The sequence below is a fragment of the Polistes dominula genome, unplaced genomic scaffold (assembly GCF_049000335.1).
Source record: "Polistes dominula isolate Pdom_NZ unplaced genomic scaffold, Pdom_raw_medaka contig_373, whole genome shotgun sequence".
Taxonomy (NCBI): domain Eukaryota; kingdom Metazoa; phylum Arthropoda; class Insecta; order Hymenoptera; family Vespidae; genus Polistes; species Polistes dominula.
The window spans coordinates 843724-869340 of NW_028300899.1; the positions used below are offsets into that span (position 1 = coordinate 843724).

Consider the following 25617-nt stretch of genomic DNA (forward strand, 5'->3'; position numbering starts at 1 on the left):
AAAAAAGAAGAAAATGCTTAAGTTCTTACCAGTTGTTATTCAATTTCGTGTGTTCAGATATTTGATATTTGTTGTTTAAATCAATTTAAACAAAATCATATCATTTGTTTAAATAATATTCAATACTGAAAGGCAACGTTAAATTGTTGTTTCGTTGAATTTTGTGGAAAGCAAAGGAACAAGAAGCAGAAGAAGAAGAAGGAGAAGAAGAAGAAGAATAAGAAGGAGAAGAAGGATAATCAAAAAAAGGTCTTTATTACGTATTTAAAAATTTTAAAATGGATTTATCAGATACTACCGTTGACGAATCATCAAATATTCATACTATACTTGAACGATTGTCAAGTATACAATCAGAGGACGATGATTCAGATAGTTACACTGATACTGCTATGGTCTTCACGGAAGAAATAATTATTCAACCTAGACAAAGAAGAAGAGAAACTTTTATTTCGTATGGACTTAGATTGCAACGAATAGTTAATTCAACAAAAGAACTCCTTTTTTTACATGTACCAGATCCAATATTTGAAATAGAAGCGAAGATATTAGACACTCTTGCTGTACAAGCTTATGTAAAAGGTATAGATAATAATGAATTTAAGCGGTTGCTTGAACAATCGGAAGTAGCTAATTTGATGGATGCTGTACAGATTGTTTCTCGTGAAATTTTAGGACGCATTTCACCTTCTCGATTGAGAAGAAAGAAAATTCACTTGGGTTAGTGATTGCTAATTTAAATATTGCGTTAAAAATAAGTTCCATATTTACGATTTTTTTTGTTACCAAAAACGAATAATTGTAATTATGCATTTTATTTTAAAAATATCTTCATTTATGTTATAATAATTATATTTACGATTATATTATATTATAACAATTCTTCGTAACGTTTGAAAATAAAAACAATAAACAAAACAAAACAAAAATAATACAAATATTTTAATTATGTTAAACAAATATACAGTTTTTAATATTGATTAATATTGTTTCGTGTTAGTTTATAATAATAATAATAGGAATGCGTAATCATTTTTTTTTTTATAATAATCATTGTATATATATATACTTCGTTATAATTAAGGATAAAACTTACACTAATTTCTTCTTTACTTCGATAATATCATGTCACTATCATAATATGTTCATTTTTTAAATATTATTTAATTATTAATTAGTTACTATTTAATTATACCAAATAATAGTTTAGTAATATGTGATTATCATCGTATTATTAATTTTATAAAAATTATTTTTACGAAATTCTTCTCGAAAATTTCCTGTAATCATAATAAAAATTTTGAATAATAAAATATTATAAAAAAATCATTTTTACATTATTACTATAGATCTATCAGCCACATTAATATTGTAATTGTATGAAGAATACATTTTGAATTGTCATATCTATACACAGATACACTCTCACAATAGCAAAACTTATTTTAACGTAACCTGATCTACCTGAGATTTTCGATCCTTTTCCCTCATTAATCATCTGTCTTCTTTTTACTACAAAATGTGTATCATAGATTAGATTCTTTTTTTTCCTCTACATTCTGTAATTTTTATTGTATCGAACCGTGACGCTCGAAAAATCAGTGATCATTCTTAGCTTCTATAGATCGCGAAGTATGCGAATTATACTTCTATTTATTTTATTTTACTTTATTGTATTGTATTTCATTTCTTTTAATGCACTGTATGAGGTTTCCCCGCTGTTTAAATTTATGTAAAAATATTATAAATGCATATAATAAATTATTATTACTATTATTATTAATATATTATAATTTCAAAAAGAATAAGGAAAAAAAAAAGAATACAACAGTAAATAGAAAAAGGAATAGACTTAGATTTATAGAAAATTTAACCTTTCCTCAACCGTGATCCATTTCAACAAATGGAATTTGTTAAAAACTTTTACCTGACCCATCATTTTTTAAGAATTTTTTTTTTGAAAATATTTAAGAAAGTTTTCACAAAAGAAACTGACCTGTGAAGGGACAATGAAACTCAGCTTGAAGTTCGGAAAAATAACAACAAAAAAATTCTTCATTTTATATCCCTTACACTGTAGAAGGTATGTTTCAAGGCTAAAAGGAAAAAAAGGACGTGTTTTACAGTTGGTTGATCAATCACACACACACACACATAATATTTTAATATATTCCACATTTATCTTTTCAAATTTTATCTACATAATAAAAATACAATATATATATATATATATATATATATATATATATATATATATATGTGGGGTGTGTTGAAAATCGAAGAGGTTGTGTGTGTAAGGTTGTGTGAGTCCAAAGGTCCGAGGGGTTGTGTGTGTAAGTCTGTGTGAGTCTAAAGGTCCGAGTGCGTTTGGAACATGCGGGGTGAGGAAAAACCTCATAAAGAGAGGACGGTCACGCATCGGGGGTTGTTGTTGTTTTTCGAGAGAGTAGCGTGGAGAGAACTGAGTGACGAGAGCGAGTGAGAATAGTGAGTAGAGAGTAGCGAGTGAGTAGTGATTCTGTGAGGTCTGAGTGAGTGCGAGAAGTTGCGAAGCGTTGTTGTAATTGCAATTGTAATGGTAATTGTAATTGTAATAAGCAATAATTTGTGAGAATAAAGAGTATCTTTTATATCTCAAGTAGTGTCGGCAACACGGCGGAATTAGATATCCTTAGCCGGATACAGAACAATTGATTTCCCTACATATATATATATATATATATAGAGAGAGAGAGAGAGAGATAATAAACACACACACACTGACCTACGTGAAATCCCAGGAGTGTCACCTTGAGCTATCCTACTTGCTTGACCTATCCTAAAAAAACTGCATTCGAAATCAAGAATGCTTTTCCACCACTTAACAGCATAACCATTGTCCAATAATCCTACGATTTCTACGATTGGTTAGATTTTTTTTTCTACTTTTCTGTTTTGGGGAGAAGGGAGAGGGTATTCGATGCTTCTTCGAAGGGACCGGCATATTTATTCCTCAAAGTTTTCTCGACTTTTGAACTTTGAACATCTCTAACTAAAATATTCTTACCAAGTTAGTAATAAAAAAGAAGAAAAAGTTTAAGTTCTTACCAGTTGTTATTCAATTTCGTGGGTTGAGGTATTTGATATTTGTTGTTTTAATCAATTTAAACAAAATCATATCATTTGTTGAAATATTATTTAATACCGAGAGTCAACGATTAATTGTTGTTTCGTTTAACTTTGTGGAAAGCAAAGGAAGAAGAAGCAGAAGAAGAAGAAGAAGGAGAAGGAGAAGGAGAAAAGAAGAAGAAGAAGAAGAAGAAGAAGAAGAAGAAGAAGAAGAAGAAGAAGAAGAAGAAGAAGAAGAAGAAGAAGAAGAAGAAGAAGAAGAAGAAGAAGAAGAAGAAGAAGAAGAAGAAGAAGAAGAAGAAGAAGAAGAAGAAGAAGAAGAAGAAGAAGAAGAAGAAGAAGAAGAAGAAGAAGAAGAAGAAGAAGAAGAAGAAGAAGAAGAAGAAGAAGAAGAAGAAGAAGAAGAAGAAGAAGAAGAAGAAGAAGAAGAAGAAGAAGAAGAAGAAGAAGAAGAAGAAGAAGAAGAAGAAGAAGAAGAAGAAGAAGGATAATCAAAAAAAGGTCTTTATTACACATTTAAAAATTTGAATATGGCGACATCAAATACTACCGTTGACGAATCATCAAATATTCATACAATACTTCAAAGATTTACAAGTATGCAATCAGATTACGAAGACTTTTATAGTTCCATTGATAGTGTTATGGTCTTCACGGAAGAAATAATTATTCAACCTAGACAAAGAACAAGAGAAACTCCTGTTTCGTATGGACTTAGATTGCAACGAATAGTTAATTCAATAAAAGAACTCTTTTTTTTATATGTACCAGATCCACAGTTTGAAATTGAAGCGAAGATATTAGACACTCTTGCTCTACAAGCTTATGTAAAAGGTATAAGAGATAATGAATTGAAGCGGTTGCTTGAACAATCGGAAGTAGCTAATTTGATGGATGCTATACAGATTGTTGGTGATAAAGATTCAAAACTCAAGTCTGTTTCTCAATGGAGACTATCGAACATGGAATTTTTTCTTGGGTTAGTACTTGTTAATTTAAATATAGCGTTAAACATAGGTTTCTTAATTAACGATTTTTTTGTTACCAAAATGGAATAATTGTAATTATGCATTTTATTTTAAAAATTTCTTCATTTATGTTATAATAATTATATTTACGATTATATTATATTTTAACAATGCTTTGTAACGTTTAAAAATAAAAACCATAAACAAAACAAAAAAAATAATACAAATATTTTAATTATGTTAAACAAATATACAGTTTTTAATATTGATTAATATTGTTTCGTGTTAGTTTATAATAATAATAATAGGAATGCGTAATCATTTTTTTTTTATAATAATCATAATAAAAATTTGAATAAAATAATATTATTAAAAAATCATTTTTACATTATTATTATTGATATAATAATGTCAGTTACTTTAATATTGTAATTGTAAGAAAAAGACATTTTGAATTGTCGTTTTGAAAAAAGGAATACACCAGTAAATAGAAACAGAAATACACTTTGATTCATAAAAAATTTTACCTAACCCCAACCTTGATCTATTCCAACAAATAAATTTTGTTCAAAACGTCTACCTGACCCATCAATTTTAAAGAATTTTCACAAAAAAAATATTTTAGAAAGTTATCACAAAAGAAAATGACCTGCGCAAGGAAAAAGAAACTCAGCTTGAAGGTTGGAAATCTATAAAAAAAAATCCCTTTACACTAGAGAAGGTATTTCAAGGTTAAGAGAAAAAAAGAACACGTGTTTTACAGATGGTTGAACACACACACACACACACACACACACAATATTTATATCTATTCCACATTTATCTAACCAAATTTTATCTACATAGTGAAAATATTTATACATAGATATAGATATACTAAACATTAAAATTAAAGATAAAACTTTCCTTAATTTCTTTTTTACTACAGTAGTATCATGTGACTGGACCAAAACTAATAGTAAAAGGCTCCCCTCCCATAGACCATCGATGGAAATAGCTTATGTTTCCAAGAATTGTAGATGGGACTGAGATACATAGAGAACTTTGTCCTTAAGAAAGAATTTTGTTTTCCCTTATTATATCGCATGTGTCTATATAGGAATCCGAGATCACTTAAAGGGCCCGACGTCGGTGTGTCCTGCTAGTTTTAGTGTTCTGTTTAGGAGTTTGAATAGTTCGAAAATGTGTTAGAAAATATTCTATACGATTCATTCATTTTTATATTTTACAATATTATATTTTTTCAAAGATACACATTTTTTTTTGGATTTAAACAAGAACGTTATGACGTTGTTTAAAATAATGTGTTTTCTCAATTGGAATAATTATTTCTTTCATTGGAATATATTTGCCAGTCTTGGAAAATACCTCGACCGTTCGTACATTAGTTTATTAATGAAACCCGTATTCTCGACGTCGGTCCTCCATTATGCAGTACCTTCGTTTGTCCAGGCTCACGTGGGATGCTTCCAAGCTGTATTTTACGTAGCACTTAAAAGCACTGTCTAACTGTGTTTCCAGCGTGTTTATTTCTCTCGCTGCTTCTCTTAATGTCCGATTATATTTTAAACCACCAAAGTGACGAAGTTAACCTCGTTTCTACTAAACACTGTTTGTAAAACTAAAAATTATTTTAATCTCATTATCTTTGTCATTAAATACAGTTAATTATATCAACCATTTTCAATTTTATACAATCTATAAAATATCAAAGATGTTTTTATTTTTATTTTATTTTTTTTTTATTTTTTTATTAATGAATTTCATACGAATATTCAACATTATGAAGTATGAGAGTAAAAAATTTGAATCAACCATTTGTCAATATAATATTTCTATTTTATTTCAACATATTAACTTATTCAGATTGCGTATCAATGAGAGTCTCTTATATGAATGAAAAATAAAAATTCATTTCAATGTTATCCCAATTTATTTGAATAAATAAATAATTGTATACCACACATACATACATACAACAAACAATCAAACTAAAATACCCAGCAGCTTGATAGTTTAAGTAAATTTGAAGGAGACTACTTGTAAGACTAGTAGAGACAGATTGAATATATTGTTCGGATGTTTTGGTCATATATCGGACTCAACGGACAACAGTGATCGCTCCTAAACGTCTCCGGAAATCCGTTGATCGTGATAGATTTGCGTATAGCCCCCATAAAGTTTCGGTATAGTACGAGGTTTATGAGACACCCTAGGTTGCTCGATATATCGAAGTGGGTGAGAGACAGACCGAGAGAATGAATGTAAGAGACAGAGAGAAAGAGAAAGAGGGAGAATAGTATCCCACATTGGTTGCATCGTTTTCCAACCATCCATGGTTATAAATCACTAACGGATGCCTGATTCATGGGACGGCATCCTATGTATGCGGATTTTCATCAGACGTTCATCGTAAAACGTCTTCGAAGACGAACCGCTATACTTTGTTTGTTTGTTTGTTTTTTTCTTTTTCTGCACACAATTGGTAATAAATGTCACATTTTATTCTCATTTATCGTTTATAAATTTAAAATCTTCCTTGGATTTCCTCAATACACACACTTACACACATACACACACACACACACCTCTCTCTCCCTGATAATACCGAAAAATTCGAGTTCTAATTGGCAGATACTTTGTATGTATTCACTTAATTAATTGCCGGTATGTAATGTAGTAATATTTCATGTAATAGATCATTTGAAACCTGATCTGTGTATATTTGATTTTTACGGAATTCGACTAATGATTACAAAACTTTTAACCACTGTTATAGAGGTAGATAATATTTCAGAATAAATTAGTTGGTGAAATTGAAGTTATAATATGCGAAAGTGCAATTAGTTTATTAAAGAATATTACGAGTTCATAATGCTAATAAATGATTTTCTCCTTTTGATGATAATAATGACGATAATAAGTTTCTCGTTTAATTAAAATGAATATTCAATAAAAGTTTGACTTTTGTCGGAGACTTATATGGAATTTTCATCGTTATAGTTGGAATGATTCAAGTTTTTCGCAGAATCACGGGGAAACGTACGTCTCTCTTTTAGTGCGTGATAAAAAGTGGGAAATCGCATCGTTTACGTTCATTGCTCCATTCTATATATATATATATACATAGATATACGTAAGTACTACGGTTCTTCTATTTCTCGAACGTGGCAAACACGCGATGAAGAAAATATAAAAGCTCTTCGTGATTTTTATTTCATACCTGTTCTTTCCTTACGAGCCTTTCGTGAATGAGTATATACTTTCTAGGCCGCAAAACGAACACGTTTCTCACGATTGTACTTGACTCTATAGTACATCGTCAATAAAGAACAATCGGAAAATAAGCGATCGATAGGCTGGCTGCTTTTGTGTCGATAAGATTTATTCGTTCATATTTTTCTTTTTTATATTTTGTTTCGTTTAACTTTATCATCATCTTGATGATAATATAATCATCTTGACATAATTTATATTAAGTTAAGTGTTTCGATCAAATTATATTATAATTAACAAATGTATTGACTATAATCGTCAAAATTATTTTTTTTATAATACAAACAGTAAACCATATCATCGTTCATATAATATTTTGTACCAACAACCAAAATATGAAAAAATGAAAAAAAAAAAAATTGTGCAAATCTTTCAAATTTATTTCTTAATTAAAACGTAATTAATTCACCTATATAATATATTCGTAAATTATTTATATTTATTTATACAATTTATTGGGTAATAATAGAAACATTAAAACATTGTAGATTGTATCTTCAAAAAATCATTTTTCAAAAATTCTTACGAGAAGTACAGTAAAGTACCTTGATAATTGAACGTTTTATTTTACAGAATAATCCTTCTCTATTGACTATTCTATTTTCCATTTCTTTTTTTCTCTTTTTTTTTTTTTTCTGTCAAGATCAATGAAGATTGAAATGAAAACGGAGCAAAACGAAAAGCGATTTATTTCTCGATGTAAGTTTTCCATTTAACGATGGCCACGTTTGATCACGAATTTTCGTGACTTTCTTAAAGTAAACTCTTTTTTAAAGTATCGCAGGGATGAGGTTACTACTCTCTCTCTTTCTCTCTCTCTCTTTCTTTCTCTTTTGCTCTTGGACGTTGAATTACTTCTTGGTAACGAAACTCAAGTAGTATAAGTTTTGTTGAAAAAGTCGATCCCTTGTAAGTCTCACAGATAATTTCCTAGTTTCATCTCTCTCTCTCTCTCTCTCTCTCTCTCTCTCTCTCTCTCTCTTTCTCTAACTCTCATTCTTCTTAAAGAAAGAGACTTTTAAATCGTAGTTGAGGCTTCACCAAGTGAAATTGAAATCCTTTCATCTCATCCTTCATCTCCAATTCATCTTTCTTCTGCCTATGCTAGCAAAAAAAGAAAAATATAATCGTGAACGTGTATCTCACCTTGAATCGTTTTCGTCATTTTCGTTCAACATTTTTATTTGTTCCTTTTTTTTTTTTTTTTTAATTTTAGTTTTCAACAATACGAAAGTATAGTAGCCCTGTTACAGTTCGGTGAATCTTTGTTCTTTCTCAATTTATATTTCTATTTAATTGCTTTTTTTTTTTCTTTCGTTTCGAATGTTACACTAATCGAAAATCATCGAATATATTTATCTCAAAATCATAAACACGGATAGAAAATAGAAAATAGATAGAGAGAAGGAGAAAGGTATAAAGAGAGGGAAAGAATGAAAGAAAAAGGGGCAAGGAAATGGGAAGTGGGGGAAGGGAAAGCAGGTAAATGGAGTTTCTGGAATAGACGAGATGATCATTCGGAAGACGATGTTGGCTTTTGTCGTTGACGTGAAATCATTACAATGGGAGTTGAATGGACTGATGCTCACAATGGATGTACCTTCCGGGTCTATTGTTCGACAAGGATCATATTCATAACGCGATAACAAGCCGTTGCGTTGGCCATGTTCTCTCAGTGGATTAGTGGAATGATTCGTGAACAAGAATTTCGTATGTAGAGGAAAGAGAGAGACACAGACACTAACACACACACACACACGTATACGATCAGTAGATGGATCGAACGATAATTAATGTTTATGTAATATTTCGTGAAAATATTATATTACGACGATGTCAATGTTATTATTATTTTAATTAAGTAAGGACAAAATTTATGAGTTTAAAACTTGTTAATATTTTGTTTGATTTCACACGATGAAATTTATTTGACGTCATTGTTTTTTTTATTTTTTTTTTTTAAACAAATCATGTTTTATATATTTTAATAATAGTAATAATAATAAAATAAATCATGTAAATGCGTTTATTTGATTTCTTAATGAATCTACAATTAATAATATAAATACATAAATTATATATATATAGATAACACAATGAACGGATCGAGTCACATAAAACAAAAAAAAGAACTGGAATCAGACTGTATTACATTTAAACATTTTTTGAAAAAGATCATAGTTCTATCTGTCATACTACTCGTAGATATTACTCGTGAATATTCTGTCGATTTTTCAGAGTGATGTTAATGTTCTCGGTGATGATGACAATCATCGTTTTGCGAATTACGAACGTGTCATTATCGCCATTTCAGGATGATATCAACGTCAATGCGAGGAGACAAGCGTTATCGTCATCCGTGTTAACGTAAACAATGCTGTTGCTGCTGCTAGTGTTGCTGTTGTTGTTGTTGTTGTTATTATTGCTATTGGTGGTGGTGGTGGTGGTGGTGGTAGTGCTGATGGTGTATCGAAGAGAAGCGACAAGTGAAAGAGGAGATTGGAGTGTGACAGAAATGAGTGAGAGAGAGAGAGAGAGAGAGAGAGAGAGAAAATAGGATTGTAGAGGATGTAAAGAGGATAGAAAGGGGGGTGAACGATCGTAATTCGCTCGATTGTACGAGCAAATGATGCCATGATACATCAGCACAAATTGATTCGGCTACTTCGACTAGTAGTAGTAGAGCACACGTTCGATCCAACTCGCTTTTGTTAAACGAACAAACGCCCTGGCACGCACGTCGGCGTTTCATCGATCGATTAATCTCTATGCACTATTAACTATCCAATTCTTTCCTTATATTTTTTATTTTTATTTTTTTTGAAATTTGATCATATCCATGTCGAAGAGTTTTAAGTGTAGCGGATATAGACGAAAAACTAGTATTCAGTTCTTTTCTTTAGATTGTATTTTCTAAAAAGGAAAACTCTATTCAAAGAGACTACAAAGAAAAGATTAGGAAGGACATAAAACCCCTTAGTGTCGGAACCCTTTGAACAATTTCGGAGTCCTATGTAAACATATGCGATATGTCATAAAAAGAATTAACATTCCGATGTTCTACATCAAGTTTCTTTATGCATAGCTCCCACTACCGAAAATTATAAGTTGTATCCATCAATGGACTATTGGGTGGATCCTTATGCTATTGGTAACCAGTTACTTTTCTTCACCGAATGGCCTTTAAATAATAGAAAAAAGGAAATATGCTGCTTCTTGAAAGTTTTCCAACGTTTTCGAATTCTCTGTTTGACGTCGAACTTTTCTAAAGGTTGAAATTTTGAATATTACAGGAGCATTGTAAAATCATGGAAAAGAAAGAGTTTCACATGACATAATATCCACAAGAGTGCCAACTTTTCTCAATGTTTCACATTTTATTTCTTTTCTATTTTTTACACTCTGATAGAAAAAAAGGATTTCGTAGGAAAATCTTTTGATGAAATATTCAATATGTTCTTTACGTTTCATCAAATGAGAAAGTTCGAAAGGTAAAAGAATATTTTTTACAGCATAAAAAAAACAAAACTAATAGATAGAAATAGCAAAACGACGATTAATAAAAGACCAAAATAAATAGAAAAAGAAAAATATAAAATAATAATTGGATAATAATTTGGTCTCGTCGTTAGTTCGCGAAATGCAAACGACAAAATTGATAGTAGTCCCCTTTGTGTCGTAGCACACACGATTGTCGCGGTATATGGGGGCTTAAAGCGAGATAATAAAATCAAAGTGAAAAATATGATTTTCGGCGTTGAAACGACGGCGAGTACGCAACTCGCCGTAAAAAAGTACATGTATCGCTCTACCGGACAAGCAATTAACGTCGACGTGTATTCGATGACGGTATTTTTTTTCCTCCCTTTTTTTTTTGCTATCCCACCTCAACCAACCCCTATCTCTTTATTTCTCTCTCTCTCTCTCTCTCCCTCTCTTTCACCCCTCTCAGATTTTTTTGCGAGCGATCACGAAACGTCGAGCACGGACGTAACCCGACATCACGTCGATCAATTAACTCGCGAACTAGCGGCACGACCTCGTTTATCACTTCAAAAAGTCATATTCGCGATTTCCGACGCGTTTATGCGTACGATCATTTTTTTTTCTTTTTTCTTTTTTTTTTTTGTAACGAATTGTGGACAAAAAAAAATCATAAAAAATATTAGATTAATATTCCTATGACGTTATCATCGACCTAGTCCTTGTCGTATTCATTTTTTTGACGACTTTGCATTTGTTTCTATCTCTTTTTTTCTTATTTTCTCTCTCTCTCTCTCTCTCTCTCTCTCTCTTTGTCTCTCTCTCTGTCTCTTACGCGTACACGAAAATTTTCATCGACCACAAAATCCAGTTCGAATGTTGCAAGCCCAGTCCAACGCGTATTTTAGATGACACCTGTTGGTTATCTCGTTCAACTCTCCTCTCCCCACCCTCTCTCTCTCTCTCTCTCTCTCTCTCTCTCTCTCTCTCTCTCTCTGCCACCTTCCTTCCCTCGTAATGTAGTAGAACCGTAGAGGTACTTACTTGGTAATATTTTCTTCTCTTGTTTTTTCATTTTATTCGAACGAGTTTTTCGTTATTTTACGTTTGTAGATTTAACAATTTACAGCCTAATATGTATATAAAAAAAAACATCTTTTTTTTTTATTTTCATACAACAAACTTTATGAAAAGAATAGACTCTCTCCCTCTCTCATTATTTTTTATCCTGCCTATCCTATACATACGTTAATTAACATAAGTATAAACAATCGGCTTACGCAAGAATATTCTCCTTCGGTATATATAGCAAAAGGGAAATTCGAGCAAAGTTTAATCGTACGTGAGATCTCGTAGTAACCGGATGAAATCAAAGTAGTTTGGAAAGTCCTCGATTCTCGTAGGAAACATATGCATATATAAGTAGTTATGTACTATATATGTATCATACATTTGTATTTGTATATACCTAGGTATGTAAATAAGTATACTCTTGTTGGATTAAATCTTCCGAACAGAGTTTTATCGTACAAAGTTGAATAACTTCTTCTTCTTCTTTCACAAATGGTACGTACCTCTTTTCATCAAAATCAAACAGTTTCCTTAAATGCTTTTCTTTAAGTTTATTAAAAAAATATTGCGAAATGATTTTGTTATTATTTTGTAAGGAACAGACAAGTAATGTAATGGAATCACGTGTGACTTGTCAAACCTCGACTGTTAATCTCTTTCATATTTTATTGTAAGAGAGAGAGAGAGAGAGAGATTTTTTTAAAAACAATGTACATATATTATATAAACAAGAATTGACATAGACGGTTGTATCTTTAAGATAAAACAAAGTATACGATCGGTCTCCTTTAACTGCGTAACTTAAGAAATATCTATCCTGAAGCAGCGATTTATCTTTCTAGTAGACACTAATCCTTGCTCTCGCAACAAGGAGAGCTCTCTCTTTCTCTTCTCTTAAAGAGAGAGAGAAAACATTCTCTACCCGTATCTATTCCATTCAGTTTTATGTTCGTGCAACATTGCTTACGTTTATCACACGTTTTTTCTCCGACGTTATTAATAAGATCATTAATCGTACGTACTATTAATAATTATCGTAGAACGTGGTGGCACACGCGAAAGGGGAGGGGGAAAAGATACGAAGTAAACTAGGGGTTGGAAAATTAATCGGTGAGAATTTTCTTTTTTCCCTTTTTCTTTTTCTTCACCTTTTTGCCACAATACGTGCGGCGATTCTACGTTATATTAAATTTTCTCGGCCATCCATTATGTTTTTTTCGTCCTTTTTAATTAACCAACTTCTTAATCTAACGTCGCTAAAATAATCTACCTCTAATCTTTCTTCCATTAATATTCATTACTTTGGATTTTTTCTTTTTTTCTTTTACTATCACTTACTATTAGATAGAACTCGTATCTCGTTTTTTTTTCTCGCGAATAAATTTATACGACGAAAAAAAAAAAAAAACAAGGTAAACTATGATAAACAAACGCCTTACTCGATACGTCAAATTTGATTTTTTTTCCCCTCTCTTTTCTATTTCTATTATTATTTTAAATTTTTACAAAAAAAGAAAATTTAGAAATACGTGAAATTTCTTGCGTACCAAGTAACAATATTCATTCTTTTAGTTAGCAACATTTCACGCCTCGGGGTGGAGAAATATTTCTACGTACGTGTCTACATATATATATATATAAGTAAATTCCTTTTCAATTTTAATCGGTCGTTCGTTGTGAGTTTAGCAAGGACCGTTTCTCTAGCTTTATTGTATACATATAAATGTTGAATATATATATTCAACTATATATTATATCTCGTAGGCACAAGCATCGTGGAAAACCAGAGAGGGTACCTGTTGCGCCTTCTCCTCATGCCTACGCCATTCTACCAACGCATTACGCCGCGCATAACTTGTTCGGAAGTCACGCATAGATTCATACATACATAGGTATATACATGCATTTATACAAACATACGTGTATACGTGCATTCATACATACATTCATAGATGCTTACCTTCGTATAGATCGAGAGGACTATGTTGTTCATTTCATGTATGAATCTGTGTGTACATCTGTATGCATCCATGTGGTGCATATGAGTGTGTGTGTGTGTGTGAACGTCCTTGAGTATCCACTTCGAAGAAAGTTACTTTGTTCGTCGTCTCTCGATAACCATGACATTTTATTCTTTCTCATTCCCTTATTTTTCTTCAATTTGTGTAATCGAATCGAAACAACAAGACGTTTTCAAGACGAGAATTGTTTAACACCGTTTCTATTCTTTCATAATAAAACTATGATCTTTTAGATTCATCTAACACAAGCGGCTATATTTAAATGTAATTTCTCATTTTTGTTAGAAGTTGCAAAAATAATTGAATAAGTAACGAAACGTAATTTATATTTTTTCAATCAATATTAATAAGTCATTTGTCAAATATAAAAAAATAGAAATAATTTTGTAACTATTGCAAATTTTTGTAGAAACAATTTGATCAAACGGATAAGAAGAACATTTTTATTTTTTAGCCAACTTTAATCTAAAATACTAACGAAGATAAAAAGGGACAGAGATTGAATGTTAAAACGATGACTGTTAAAAAATAGGACTGACAAATGTGCGTGCGTATCAGAGAAAGAAAGAAGAAAATGAATGAGAAAGTTTTGTGGTAAAAGCAACGAGGTGCTCGTTGACTGTTAGAAGAGGCATCTGGATGGATTTAAACGGATCTAAAAGTTACGAGGAAATCACACGCTTCATAGAATGAGAAGAGAGAATGAGTGAGACTGTGAGAGAAGGAGAAAGAGAGAAAGACTCAATTCGTTATTCGTCTCGTCTCCGAGCAACCTCGAGGGAAGCCTCGGTTATCCCTTAATCCGAGATCAACTCCGGAGGCTTTAATCTCGCGATTAGACTCTCGTCCTTTGATTTCTTAGCGACCCTCGACACTTACCGCGCTTCGGAATCTGCTTTCGAATCGACTTTCAATCCTTTTTGATGTTTCCAATTGTACTTGCATCTTCTTCTCATTTCTGTTCCCAATCTTACATTAGATAGTTGACAAACTTGAAAAGAAATCAAACAGTGAATTAAATATCCGATATCGATCTTAAAAGCATTTGATTTTTTTTTTTATTTTTTTTTTCGATTCAACAAAGAGTACAATTACACGACAGTTAAATGTGAAAATTTAGTGCATTTTACAAATTGAAGTTTACTTTATTGGAGCAATTGCATCTCTTTGTCTTTGTCAACGTAATTGTTTGCGAAAAACAATGAATTTTATCAATATTTATGTCTATTAGGTATAGCAATGAATTTAGTGCTTTTGTATTACTACTTTATAAATAAATACTAAATTTGATTAAAAAAAAAAAAAGGTATCTAATTAATTGTTACACTTAATATTAAAAAATCGCAATAATGGAGAAAAATATTGCATAAAACGTTAACTCATGCAACGTGTAACATTTGAATCTCGTTTATATGAAAAATTTAACTATATTTCATAAATAACATAATCGATGAGATTATATATCCTATGTAATATATGTATAATGTGGCGCATTCTTACCAGTAGATTCTGCTTAGTCACGATACAAAGAGGAACTGCATTAACAGCTAGAATGCGATTTAACTGGATTAGCCTCTTGTCTGGTATAGGTGAATTATCGCGCTGCGCTAGTAACTGCACTGCCAAGGTCTAACAGGATTTATTGGGACAATTGATATCTCGTTGAATAGAAAGCTTTTATCACTCTCTTCAATGGTTATAATTCGATTTTGTTATTTTTTTTGTTTTTTTTCCCAAAGAATTACACGAATATATCAATTCCTCAATTTCTATTATAAAAATATACAGTCATGAACTGAACTCCTTCAAACTGTTTATAATCCTTTTAATGATAACTGAAAAAAAAAATTGTACCTAAGCAAACAAATATCCGATTTAATAGGATTCAAGTATACAGATATAAAAATATAAAAATAACATATTACAAAATGATTAGAATGGAAATTAATGATACATTTGTTAGAATGTGTTTCTTTGTAATTATTAAAAACACAAACAAAATGAACGTAACGTTTAGATCATTTTTCGCAATTGTTATTTAAAATCGATAATGGTTCTTTCTTTGTGTTTCTGCACTAAAAAGCTTAAATATCTATCAATTTATTCGTAAAATGATTTTGAAAAAAAAAACAAAACAACAAACAAAGGTATTATCTTTTTGTAATTTAGAAGTAGATCAAACGTTCGTTGGCGATTGTTCACTGGTATAATCCTGATACGATAATCCTCCTGTAACAAACGTAAATCCGTTTAACTAAGCTTTGACGCTAGCTCATTGTTACGACATTGTTGGAATCGGAGTATCAACGAGATTCACGATCATGAGGGCTCGCAGATGTACAAAGGCCGCTCTGTTCCCAGGCATGCGATGCTAGTTTCACCGTTTGCGATCATCGTGTTCTCTGTTTACCATCCTGCTGGGTTCACGATCCACGCCTATGGACGATTCGTGCATCTAATGCTAACCTATATTGCTATGTGCATATTCACCATGAGCAAGTTCCAGCTCGTACGATGCATTCCAATGCACGTGACTTACCTCTTCCTCTCTCTCTCTCTCTCTCTCTCTCTCTCTCTCTCTCTCTTACTATCCTATTTATCGTAATCTATATACGTGATACCAGTTCCAAACTATTCTCCATATTTAGTAATCGTGCATGGATCATATATATATATATATATTACATTTCATTTTAGAATACTAATTAGAACAATATCAATTTAATATTTTGTCCTAAGAGTTAATTTAAAATCTATTATTTTACTATATAAACGTAATTAAATTATGTAATTTTATTTTTGTCAATCGATATCATTTTTATTTATCAATCGATCAATTAATAATCAACCTATTAATTTATTTAGAAAATAATAAAGACGTGTTTGACAAGAAAGATAATTGATCGATCGAAAGAAAGTAACATTTTTCTTCCCCCCCCCCTCTTGTCAATATCCTAAGTCTTTCTTTATTAATAATGAATTAATGAAAATAGCGTATAAGCGTTATTATCATCAACACGCATACACTAAACAAACGCACACATGTGTACTTAAACACATACTGATTTCCGATCGACATCGTTTCTCGCCAAATCCCTGCGTGTCGATTTGATTTATGACGTTGCCCGTCAGACGGGGGTGAGTTGTGGGGGGTGGGAATGGGGTGGAATTTATTCCACCGACATCCGTCTATAATGGATACTGATATTTAATCGTTTCCACGTCCATGCGTGACATTACTCGCGATCGTTACGATTTATATCGCATAAATTTACTACTCGCAAAGTTCTATCCGTGTGAATATTTTCTATGAATTAAGTTACACTTTAAACGTATTTACTACCTGGACACACACACACACACACACGATTAGATTATATACGATTAGATAAAAAATTGATAGAAATACAATTCTGTCATATCTAAGTTCTTTTCTTCATTCGTGTGTTAAGTATCTTATCGAAAACTACTGGCTGTAATATCATCGATCACTTTTTGACTCGTATCGAATGAACCGGAAAATAAGCTGAGATCGAATACAGCTGAATAATAAGCGAGTATCAAAGATAATAGTCTTTCATTTCTGTTATCTCGAAAAATCAAATTTTGATTTTGATTTCGTTAAAGAATAATAAAATTCATAATATTTACATAGAAAAAAAAGTTATTTATATTGTATAATTATAAAATAATATTATTGACTTATCAACGAAATGTTGATCTGTTTTATCTTTCTTTTTCTTTTTTTCGTTAACTACCATGTTTTTTTATTTTTTTCATTTTTCTTGTTATTTTTTTTCTCTATCCTTTTTTCTCATGAACTAGTACTTTTTCTCGAAGCATGAAATTAAGATAATTTTCGTTAATTATACCGTGATATGTACTTTTTTTACCGACGAAGAGGAAAATGTATGAAAAAAGAAAAAAAAAGAAAGAAAATGCGATCGTAAAAATAGAAGAGAGACGTGAGTTTCTGTAGGTCAGTGGAACTTTTAGGTTATCCAAGACTTCCACTTGGGAAAGCTCATATTTTTCAACCACTCGCTTTGAAAGTTAAGCATTTTTCCGTAGCTTTTATCGTAGAGAGAGAGAGAGAGAGAGAAAAAAAAAATAATATTAGACCACCAGTAGCACCTTCCTCGGTGGCGCATATAAGTTTTTTTTTTTCTTTACTTTATACAAGCTTTCAACGTTTAACTTTACGAACGATAAAACGATACGTTGTAAAATGTAATCCCGTATCGTTTATGTTCTTCTCTGAGTTTTTTTTTTTTTTGTAATGTTTCAATTATAAGTATACGACAAACGTGAATCAAAGTTATTTTTCTCCAAATAGGTGGAATAATTTGTTGTTATTAAGGAAATATTTGAAATATTACGATTTCGACAAATAACGCGCAAAAGTTTCATATATTTTCAATTGACTGAAATTAGATTAAAAGTGGTAGAATTTTTCCAAGATAGGAAATTGAAATTTCATTGCTATTATATCGACTGACTCAAATCAAATCGAATATTAAACTCGTCGTAGAGTTTTATTTATTCGTAATGAATATTTCGAAATGTAGTTTATATATAATTAATCATTAAGTTTTCAACAATCTTTCTTCGTGATATCCATACAAACTTTTTCATTTCTTGTTCTTTTTCATTTCCTTCTTCTTCTTCTTCTTCCTCCTTCTCCTCTTTATTCTCTTCGCTTTCCGTATCCTTTTCTTCCTCTTCCTCTCGTACCATTTCACTTCGATGAACCTGTTGCTTCGATCTTCCTTTTGCAACGTTCTGCTTCGCCGAAAGGATAACTTGAGCAAATGCGATATTTAAAATGGATGAAAGCGATCGATTACATCGTTGATATTATAGGAACTATTTCTATTCTTCCATTACTTTGAATACTCTTACACTCTATTCTATTTCGATTCTACATTTAAATGAAATTATTTTATCAAGTTTTACTTCCACCGATTTATATTCATATCTTATCATTATTACGCATTCGATTTTAAATTATTTTTTAAATTTACATTCATATTTAATACGAATTGAAGTATTCCAAAGACAAATTTTTTCCAATTAAAAAAATAAATAATACGAATCAGATTTTAATTTATTTTCATAATAATTACACGTTCGTAATATTTTAATTATTATATTACACGTTCGATCGTATATATTAAAATTGACATTGACTTTTAAATTTTGCCGCATTAATAAATGACAAATTTTTTTATTTTTTTTTTCTTAAATAAAGGTATAAAAAAAAGTAGATAAAACATGTTCATAACAAGTTTTAATATTTTACAGTATTATTAAACGTTCCTTCATATATATCATATTTTAAAATATTCTATAATTCTTAAGAGTCCTCCTACATTCATATATAAAACATTTTGAAATTTAAATTTAAAAAAAAAAAAAAATCAATATTAAAAGCTACATAAGAAAATATTCTACAAATAATTATGGATTATTTTAAAATATAACAAGTGAAACCGAGCTATCTTCCTTAATTACGATAGATTATATCAACCATTAAATTAGAGATGGCAAAGACCATTGATGATAAATTTAGAGCTTTCGCATTTAACTGTGATCGAAAATAATTTAGAATTGACGTTTCACTTTAGCTAGTCTATCTATCTATCTATCTATCTATCTATCTATCTATCTATCTATCTATGTGTATGAATATATATAGGATTTCAATAGTCGGACTGACTTACCTCAGCTTTCTCGAGGGACACACAGAGAAGGTCGTTATTGTATGCAGAACAATTCCCCCATAGGGGATTGAACTTATGCATCGCATTATAGACGCCAACGCTGCCTACATAAACGACGACCGTTCCTTCCCGATCCTCATCCTCCCCATGTTCATCCCTATCCCCATCTCATCCCATCCCCATTTGCATCCCCAACCCCGTTAACCTTCACTATATCCTCCTTTCATCATTGCATGGCTACCTGTTCAATCACACAAACCCATAGGATTATAATACACAGGACACAACAAGCAAATCACTTGGGATTATTCTCGTTAATGAAATACTGCTAATTATTCTCAAATATCATCAATTCTTATGTTTTAACTATTTTCCAAAAGTAAATGTTTATATCAATATATTTTGTACATTTCATGAAATAATCAAAGCTACTATCTAACTTTACGTTTAGATATTATTTTATTTTCTATTAATAAATAATCATTTAAATCAACTTATTCGAAATATATGTCAACGTGTTTAACTACAATAAAAAAAAATCAGCCCATTGGAGGTTAAGTTAAATATCAATGAAAATAATAGTCTTATTCGTATAAATAATGCAGTCAATCCAATTGTCAATTAAATGCGATCGAATTTTCATTAGAAAATCTGCGATGTTATTTTAGGTAGATCTGTTTTTAAATTGGAAAAGGGGGAAGGCTTCGTCGGGATGTATGCAACAATGTCCTTTTTCGTGTGTTGGGGGGTGGGTGGGGCAGGGGGAGGGGGAAGGGGTTCTTTCGCTCGGCTGACTGCCTTCTTGGCTGCTTGCTTTGCTAGCTGGCTCGACGGTGGAAATTCAATTTGAACTGCGCCGGCTGCAAGTCCCGTGACGGCCTCTCTCTCTCTCTCTCTCTCTCTCTCTCTCTCTCTCTCTCTTACGGCTGACAATGCACGTGAAACCGTACCTACTATCGTACCACCACCATCACCATCACCATCACCATCGCTACTACCGATCCCAAGCTCGAGTAATCTGAAATTGAAATTACAGAAGTTAAGAGCTTTGTTCCAGTCTCCCAAGCGCGAATGTTGTAAGGGTGGGAAAACGTAGGAGTGTGGTAGTTCGTTCGTTGCTGTCGTAACTCAACGACAATACCAATGCAAACGTTGAAATCATTTGAATCTGACAGCGAGTAAGAAGAGAAGTCTTATTAGATTATCATTTATATTTTGTTTTATTTGAAAACTTTTGCTAAATTTTCTGGACGATCGATCTTTTTTCTTTTTTTTTTTTCTTTCTTTCTTTCATCGATTCAATGTAATAACCTATGAAAAATGAAGAAGAAGAAAAAAAAATGATAAGACAGGGGGTGAAATAAAATCTGATTGATTTCATTGAATAAATGTTTCCTTTATTAAAGGTCTAGTAAATTTCATTTAAGTCGATTTACCTTTTCGATTATAATTTTCTTTGACATGTATGTACCCCCAAGTTCGAAGTAGTTACGGGGGTTGCCAATCGAGCCCACGTCAGACTACCAGACATCAGAGATATAATTTCTCGTAGCTTTCCCTTCTCGTTGGTTGCTTATTACACTTCATCTTGGTTGTATATAATGTACCTATATATATATATACTACTGAACTATAATATAAACTTGGCACTACTACTCTTAAAAGAAGGAGATTAAACGTCGAACGATCGACAGCTTGTCGCTCGCAATATCAAACTTTATTTCTTAAGACTTTCTAATCGATTAAATTGAAATAGCAATAGTTAATAATATTTCGACTAAGGCAAAGTTATTTCTATTATCTTATATTAGATAAGATTTTTCTTTTTCAAATCTTTAAGATAATTTCTTATTACGATTAAATATCTTACCTATACTGCGAACTTGCTTATTTTCTTGCTTGTTTACTTGCTACCTGGCAAAAGTTGATCGTAAATGCATAGAAATTGGCTACATGTCTAATAAAAAATTCTATGCATCCATGAGTAAGCCTAGGTAAAATTCACGGTTGAACGAACTGGAATTTTCTCTTCGCATCATTCTAACCAAAGCTACCTGGATAATATTATTTCCCGTAACTACCAATATTCTCGTTGTATCGTAAGTAACCCTTAAAGAAAGGAAATATAACGGTGAAGGTAAATTAGCTAACCACGCGAACTCAATGATTTTCTAGCTCTGCTTCGTTAAATTTCACACGAGATTTCTCTTTCCTTGCTTTATAAAAAAAAAAAAAAAAAGACATAAACAACAAAAATCAATAATGAAAATTACGATCCATTCAATAGAAAGAAATAAAAGAAATCAAATTTCACATTTTTTTTTTTTTTAATAGTCGAATCAATTTTACAATTATTTCACGATATGTGATAGCAGTTTATTTTAAAAAGAACAATTTTTATGTTTATTTATGAATTCGAGTTGGTCATTCATGTACAGAGTTTCTACATGGACGACCCATATTAGGGATCGCTCGTATATAGGGGCTTTTGCATGAACGACCCGTATAAGGGTCGTTATTAATGAAAGGGTTAATAGCTCAATCAATTTTCTAATTGTTTCCAAATACCTGTGATATCAGTTAATTTAACGTTGAACATTTTCGTATATAATATTAATTCTAAAACAAACAAAAAGTAGAAAAAGATAGAGAAAGAGGAGACGAGAAAAAAAAATGATAAAAGATTCGTATCGAAATAAGTAAGTAAATGTTCTTTTCGTTTAGAAAAGATTTTTCCTCGCTAGAACGTTTTGATAGTAGTAGTAGTAGTAGTAGTAGTAGTAGTAGTAGTAGTAACAGTTGTTGTAGTGGTGGTTCGAGTATATCGAGAATAAAAGGGACCAAGAAGAAAAGAGATCGGATAGAGTAGAGAAATTCGATCGTCGAAATCACATCAAGAAAACATTGTTGTTATCGGTTGAGTAAAACGAAGTTTGTTCTTGATGTGTTGTCCTTTACGACTCACCCTATACGAACACACATATATATATTTATGGTTGCGTGCGTACGTGCGTGCGTATTTTACAAACGATTTCAGCGACCACGAAATAAAACGAAATAAAAAGAGAAATAAGTTAGCTCGTTTTCTAGTGTGTCAGTATAAAACAAAATGCAATGATATTTCATAAAAATCATAGATAAATTTGCAATCACGATTTGGACTAAATTGAAAATCAATTTAAACGATAGGATAAGTTTAAACGTTGAATGTAAGTACGAGTAGGACAGGAATTACATCGTTGATTTGTCATTTTCATCGTGATTTTGACATAAAGAGTTAACTGAAAAATAGAAAAAATAAATCTTTGCGTTTAGAGAGACCGGTTGGAATCAATCGCACTGAAGCAGGACTTCGGACAACGTGTTCCAGTAAGTGAGGAGGAGGAGGAGGAGGAGAAGGTGAGAGAGAGAGAGAGAGAGAGAGAGAGAGAAGAGTTCATACTTTTCTACTTGCTTCAAGAAATTCTTCGAAAATCTCCAGTGATATATTGAATTCTCTTTTCTTATTCTTCTATTTGATTCTCTTTCTTTACTGTCGGTTAGCTCGTTCGCACGTTTCCAAGCGTGTTCTCAAATTACATAGCTGGTAGTATTGTATCCGAGAGAGAGAGAGAGAGAGGAAAGGAAAAGCTCTTCAGCTTTCGAGTTTCTCTAAGGATAGAAAAGACGAGGCAAGAAGATCGAAGACTTCTCGTTTACCTCGGTTGTATTTTCAAAGATCGAAAGAGAAATAAGGTTAGACTGGTTTGACTGATTGAATAGATCAATTGTTATACTTATCGAAGTTTAAAGTGAAAAGAAAAATGAAAGAAACGTCAAAAGGTTATCATTGAAAAGTATCAAACGTATATAAACGTAGCATTGTCCTTCTTATTTTAGTCGATGGATGGATAGTTCGAATAGAAAAAGATCACTAAGGCAATCTCGTTTCTGCAGTTTCAAAGAGAAGCACGTGCTTTATCTTTTCTACGCTTCGCACCCTTCGGCTTCACCAACTTCATCAACTTCGTAAACTTTGACTGCAACGTGAACGAACGCCCAGGACAAAGACCTTTTCCTATCTTTATTTCATTCTTCCTTTCTGTTTTTTTTCTTTTATTTATTTATTTTTTTTTTATCTTCTATCATCTCATGTAAACGTTTTAAAAATCTTTACTTTTATCGTTAGCTCAAATTTAAACAAATCTTGTCAATTAAAATACAACTTCTAAACGATTTTCTTCTATTATAAACTTAACATTTTACCGAACGCTAAAAAGAAATCGATTAGAAAATACAATGATTTTTCTATGTTAAATTTCAAACTTTCTTATTTATCTATAATACCTACGTATATAAAATACAATAAAATGAAATAATTGTTTTCAATTATTGTTCAATAATTAATTCCAAATAAAATAAAATAAAAAAATTCAAATATGATGATGATGAATAAAATATAAAATAAGAAATATTACAAAGAGAGAGAGAGAGAGATACCACCAGTACACGTAGGATTTTAGAAAAGGTAAAATCAGAAATTATCTAACAATAAGCCATATTAATTATCTGCCGATTCTCGTCTCACCTTGGCAACTATGAAAACTATGAAAAAGTTTCTTTTGAGTCAGCTTTAGCGGCACGTTTATCCGTTAGAGGATTACCTTCTCTTCTCGCGCTTTCTCATTCTCTCTCTCTCTCTCTCTTTCTCTTTCTCTTTAGCAAACCCTGGTGGGCGAGCTTTTCGTGCCGCAAAAAGGAGTCTCTATACTGGAATTAAAACTAATTAAAACTCCTGTCTTCTCCGAGGCCACCACGATTAAGCTTACGAGCTAGAATGCCGTAAAACGAACGACTTCCTCCGACACCCTGTGTCTGCTCGTAGGATACCCAAGGAAAACTTTTCTTTTCTTCTTCCTCTTCTTCTTTCTTCTCTATTCTTTTTCTTTTTGCTCCTTTTTACATTTTCTTCCTTCTTTCGTGTCTATAAAGTATATCCTTGAAAGAATAAAACGTACACGTGAAGCGTCAAAGGAAAACATAAGATACGAAGCATTTACGTGACTTAAAGAGACAATGGTAAGATGATCGTTAAAGAGAATCTAAAATTTCTGCTTTTTCTTTTTTCTTTTTTACCGATTAAATGAAGAAAAGAAAACATGATCTTAAAAACAACGATAAAAGGAAATTATTGAGAATAATTTAATATGATGCATAGAAAAGACGCATTTCTTACATCTTGTCCGAGTAATAACAGGTATTTACTACTTACAAAGTAGTAAGTGTTAGCCAAAGAAATTTACGAGTTAGACGATCATCATAAATGACGTTGAACATATTCAAAAGTCTCTGTAACATATCACGTAACATTATTATTCGAAAACTTTCCTAGAGAAGTTGAATGATAAAGAAGATATTACTTTCAATTGAAAATGTTTGAAATCGTTCATTTGCATCTTCCAACTTGTGTATCCGCGAACCAACCACCACGCGTCGTTATTCTCATTCTCGTCATTGTTGTTACTGTTACTAATTTTCCGACGAACAAGTGCAATGAAAAATGACGAGCAATTAAAAATACACGCACCGTAAACCGCGCAAACGTATTTCAAATATTCACGTAAAGGTGAAAAAATTCAAATTCATGTCTGGGTCGTGCATTTTTTAAGGTCACATTTGCGAGACCTTACGAATTTATTTACAACCCTGAATGACTTAGTTACGTATATATATTTTCCTCCCCTTTTATTTTCTCGTTTTATAAGTTGAACAAAAAAAAAAGATAAGATAGACTTTCTGTCATTCATGTTTAGAAAAAATCAAATCGGTAAATCGTCGTTTAACGAATCCACAGTCCTGAGGATCGACGACTCCATTAATTAAGTATAACGTCAATGGAAACGTACCGATCTTCGTTATTTCATTGGATAATGGGTCGTCCTTTCAACGACGGTATTAACGATCCCTGCACGAATTCGTTGATTTATC

The 25617-nt window shown here is 31.6% G+C and overlaps 1 protein-coding gene and 1 long non-coding RNA gene across 5 annotated transcripts in view; one reads left to right on the forward strand and one right to left on the reverse strand.

Annotated features, from left to right (window-relative positions):
* The window catches only part of Invadolysin (leishmanolysin-like peptidase, invadolysin), a 274537-nt gene that overhangs the window by 177760 nt on the left and 71160 nt on the right, over window positions 1-25617 (forward strand). The window lies entirely within an intron of this gene.
* On the reverse strand, window positions 18450-20389 carry LOC149033449 (uncharacterized). Its single transcript, XR_016178543.1, has 2 exons — window positions 19651-20389; window positions 18450-18729 (listed from the first exon to the last, which is right to left on the reverse strand). It is a non-coding gene; the product is annotated as an uncharacterized LOC149033449 (long non-coding RNA).